Here is a 4,715-nt window from a genome sequence, read left to right on the forward strand (position 1 = left end):
CAACACTCACCCCTGCCCTGCAACAGCTCAGTACTTGAGTGCCCTGTGGTGTTCCCTGCCACCATCAACAGCGCACAGCCCCAGCACACTCTGCGCCCCTCCTTCACTGCCTGGCTACATGCAGTGGTATCGGCAGGGTCTGGTACGTGCAGCCGTGATCCTACATGCTCCAGGTTTGCCCATCTGTGCTGAGCAGTGGCAGCAGCCGCAGGGCAAAAAGTGTTGCTTGGTGTGGAGGAAAGCGGCCCCTCCCCCTTGCTGCCATTGGGCAGTTTTTGCAGTGGCTGCTCCACATTCACTGCTGCCATGCTGGGCAGCCCAGAGGTAGTGGTGAAGGAGCCACACCCCAGCCTAGCATGGCACAGGCTCTGGGCAGCAGCAGCAAAAACTTCCCAGCAGTGGCGAGCAGCAGTTCCTGCCTTGCTGCTGTTGCTTAGCCCTGATGGGTGAACCTGGAGCTGGTGTGGGGCCCAGGCTCAGCAGCGGCAGCATGGGACAAAGTGCTGCTCACTGTGGGGGAAAACCGGCCCTTCCCCCTCCTGCTGCTGGTGCTTCCTCGTGCAGCTGCTCATTGAATTGCTCTGTGCTGCCACCACTGCCTTGTGGGGCAGCCCAGAAGTGGTGGTGACATGGTGGAGATGCAGGACAGCTTTGTGTGGGCTCCAGCTGGCTACACCAGGAAGAACCAGGAGGTGCTGCTTTCCTCCCACTGAGCAGCAGTTTGTCCTGCACTGCTGCTGCTCAGCCCAGATGGGCAAGTGCATGGGGTCAGGGCTGCATGCACTGGTCCCCGCCTGTACCATGGGTCTGGGCTGGGTGGCGGGGAGGAGTGTGGGAGTGAGCAGTTGTGCAGTGATGACCAGGTGGAGTGTGGGGCCTGCACCAGTGCCTGGGGGCCAGCACCAGCAGGGCCCAGAGCTGAATAGAAGGAGCGCAGGGTCCTGGTCAGCAGAGGCTCCATGGAGCTGGGCTAGCTTCTCTCTCTCTGTGCTGGTGCAGCCCAGCCCAGCTGCATAGACCCCTGCTAGCCTGTGCTGCTCCTGCCCCACTTTGGGCCCTGTCAGTGCTGACCCTGTGCTCCTGCACACCTGCTCTGTTCCTCTCCCCCGCCCCCCCACTCCCACCACCACTTTCCCCACTTTCTTGCCTGCCTGCCATCAGCTCCTAAACCACATGGCTTCCAGCTGCATGGCCACGATGGCTGAACTGAGCAGGACGCAACCCGGCCTGGCCCTGAGGACTGGGGCGATAGCCTGCGGTCTTCCCAGTTCCCTGCCCTCCCCTTCTTATCTGAATTTCCCACTCCAGGCAGGGAGATGGGAACAGTCCCATGGTCCCAAGCCAGAAGCTTCTGCTAGGCAGGGGCTTCTGGCTGGGGTGGGGGGAAGGACCAGGTGTGCTTTGCTGTTGTGGGGTCCTGCCATGGCTTTCCCTGGGTTCTACTGCCACTGGCTGCTGTCATCTTTGACAGGTAGCCGGGGCAGATGAATATTAAGTTTTCCAGATTATTTAGGGGCCCCATGGGCGGAATAGAATGGCCTGGTGGGCCGGATGCGGCCCACTGGCCATATTTTGCCCACCTCTGTCTTGGGCAATCTCTCCCAGTTGAGCATGACTATTTTTCATGATTGTCTTATCTGTGTGTCCAAAGATGGCTCCTGAGGCCTATTGAGGATCGACAAACTCTGCTGGAGCTTGGAAATGTGTTTCCATGTGGGGTGAATGGCACTAGATTCTTGATTTGGTCTGTGATACTCTGTTTTTGCAATTCCTGCTTTTCCATCTGTTGTGAAGTTTCAAAGTACTGAGATCCCTGCAGAAGACTCTTCCTCTATTCAGGGTGATCCTGGGTGATAGTTCCACATGCGTTGACATCAATGTTGCATTTTTTAAAGTTGACTTTGAAGACATCCGTGGAGCACTTTCTCTGCCCTCATCTTGAGCGTATATCTTGACTGAGGTGGGGGAATAAACCTTGCTGGAGTTGGACATCCAGGTGACATGGCAGCCTAACAAAGTTGTTGTCAGGTGATCATCACCTCAATACTTGTGTTTGTTTGCAGGAGGACACTAACATGGGTGCGTCTCTCTTCCCACTGTATTCGGAGGATCTTCCACAGGCAGCATTGATGGTACTTTTCCAACAACTTTAGATGTCTCCTGTACATTGTCTATGTCTCAGCTCCATACAGCAAGGAGGGGTTCATAACTGCGTAGGGTTTCAGATCTGATGTCATGATCTTTGAACACCCGTTTCTTCAGGCATCCAAAGGCTGCACTTGCATATATGAGGCAATGTATTTCTTCATTGATGTCAGCCTTCTGCAAGAGATGGCTTCCAAGGTATGGGAAATATGTGGTGTTCTCCAGAGTCATCATGGATTACCAGAGCTGGGGACTGTTTCATAGATTTCATAGACAGTAGGGCTTGAAGGGACCTGGGAAGATCGAGTCCAGCCCCCTGCCCCAGGGGCAGGAAGTCAGCTGGGGTCATAGGATCCCAGCAAGATAAACATCCAACTTTCTCTTGAAGGCATTCAAAGTAGGTGCTTGAACCACCTCCGATGGCAGGCTATTTCAGACCTTGGGGGCTCGGACAGTAAAGAAGTTTTTCTTTATGTCCAGCATGAAATGGTCTTGCAGGAGTTTTTAACTGTTAGACCTTGTTGTCCCTTTGGGTGCTTTGGTGAACAAACATTCTCCCAGATCCTGGTGGACACCCCTGATAAACTTATAGGTGGCCACTAGATCACCCCTGAGCCTGCGTTTTTCTAGGCTGAAGAATCCCATGGCTCTCAGTCTGTCGTCATAAGGTCTGTTTTCCTGACCTCTGATCATGCGCGTGGCTCTCCTCTGCACTCTCTCAAGCTTCTCCACATCCTTTTTGAATTGTGGAGCCCAAAACTGGATGCAGTACTCTAGCTGCGGCCTCACCAAGGCCGAGTACAAGGGGAGAATGACGTCCTAGGATTTGCTTGAGAAGCATCTATGGATGCAAGCCAGCGTTTTGCTCGCTTTACTTGCTGCAGCATCACATTGAAAGCTCATGTTCATCTTGTGGTCAATCATGACCCCCAAGTCCCTTTCATCCGTAGTGCTAGCCAGCGTAGCACTGCTGAGCCTATAAGGATGCTGCAGGCTTTTCTTCTCAAGGTGGAGAACCTTACATTTTTTGGTGTTAAACACCGTCAGGCTCTTGTCTGCCCATTTCCTGAGCCTGTTGAGGTGAGCCTGGATCACTTTCCTCTCCTCAGGTGTGGATGCTTTACTCCAAAGTTTGGTATAATCGATGAACTTGGCCAGTCCGCTTCTGACACCAATGTCCACATCATTAATGAAGATGTTGAACAATATAGGCCCTAGGACAGAGCTTTGAGGGACTACTGGTGACAGGGCACCATGACGATTGACTTTCATCAAGCACCACCCTCTGAGTCTGACCACGGAGCTAATTCCCCAGCAAGCAGGTCGTGGTGAGGTCGAGTCCACAGTTAGCCAGTTTTGCCAAGAGGTGATCATGAGATACCAGCTCAAAGGCTTTTTTAAAGTCAAGATATACAACATCAATCTTCTCTCCCTTGTCCAGGTGATAGGTCACCTGGTCATAAAAGGAAATAAGATTGGTGAAGCAAGACCTACCCTCTACAAACCCATGCTGGCTATCTCTCAGGATGTTGCTGTTGGCCAGTACATTAAGAATGGCGTCTTTGCTAATCTTTTCTAAGACCTTCCCTGGGATAGAGGTCAGGCTGATGGGCCTGTAGTTTGCCAGATCCATTTTTCTCCCTTTCTTGAAGATAAGTACCACATTGGCCTTCTTCCAATCTTTGGGCACTTCACCAAAGCACCAGGAGTTCCTGAAGTTCCATGCCAGGGGCTGAGCTATGATGCTAGCCAGCTTCTTGAGTACCCTGGGGTATAGATTTTCAGGGTTGGCTGACTTGAAGGTGTCCAGCCTCTCAAGGTGTTCCTTCACGAGGTCAGCGTTGATGGAGGGCAAGGAATCTCCCTCACTCGGGCCTCCCTGTCCTGTGATGGGCAGAGGCATCCCATGGGACTGGTGAAAGACTGACACTGTTCATTAAGACCTTGTTGGTGGAGGAGCTTAGTCTTCTAAAAGTTAAGTATCAGTCCTATTTTCTTGTATGCCTTGGTAAAGATGTTGACAATTGCCTGAAGGTCTGCTTCTGAGCTAGCACATACTACGGCATCATCAGTGTACTGTAGTTCAATGATTGAAGTTGCGGTGGTCTTGGTTTTGGCTCAAAGTCAGCTGAGATTAAACAATTTACCATCCATTTGATAATTTAGCTTCACTCAGGCTGAAAGCTAGTTGGTTCTCAGATGTAGCACTGCACCAGGCAATACTGAGAAGAGTATTGGAGCGATGACACGACCTTGCGTAAATCCTGTTTTAACTTCACAGGATGTGTCCAGACAAGCGTGAACGTTTGCTTCCCTGGGGGCAAGTAATGGCAGCGCACCTTGATGTGTGGTAGGTTATCCCCGTTCGGGTAAGGGAGGCTGGGGTCAGCACTTGGTCCTGGGGGCCTCCCAGGGGTGCAGCAGTGGTGATTCCATTGTACAGAGCCTAGCCAGCAGCTGTAGTGCAGCTCTGGGTGGCCTGGCTCTGCTTTTGAGCAGCATGTGCTGCCTGTGTGCGCGCTACTCCACCTTTTTTCATGGTGTTTTTTGACCCCTGGAAAATGGGACTG

Source organism: Gavialis gangeticus, unplaced genomic scaffold, assembly GCF_001723915.1.
Source record: "Gavialis gangeticus isolate Ggan-Ray unplaced genomic scaffold, GavGan_comp1, whole genome shotgun sequence".
Lineage (NCBI taxonomy): Eukaryota > Metazoa > Chordata > Crocodylia > Gavialidae > Gavialis > Gavialis gangeticus.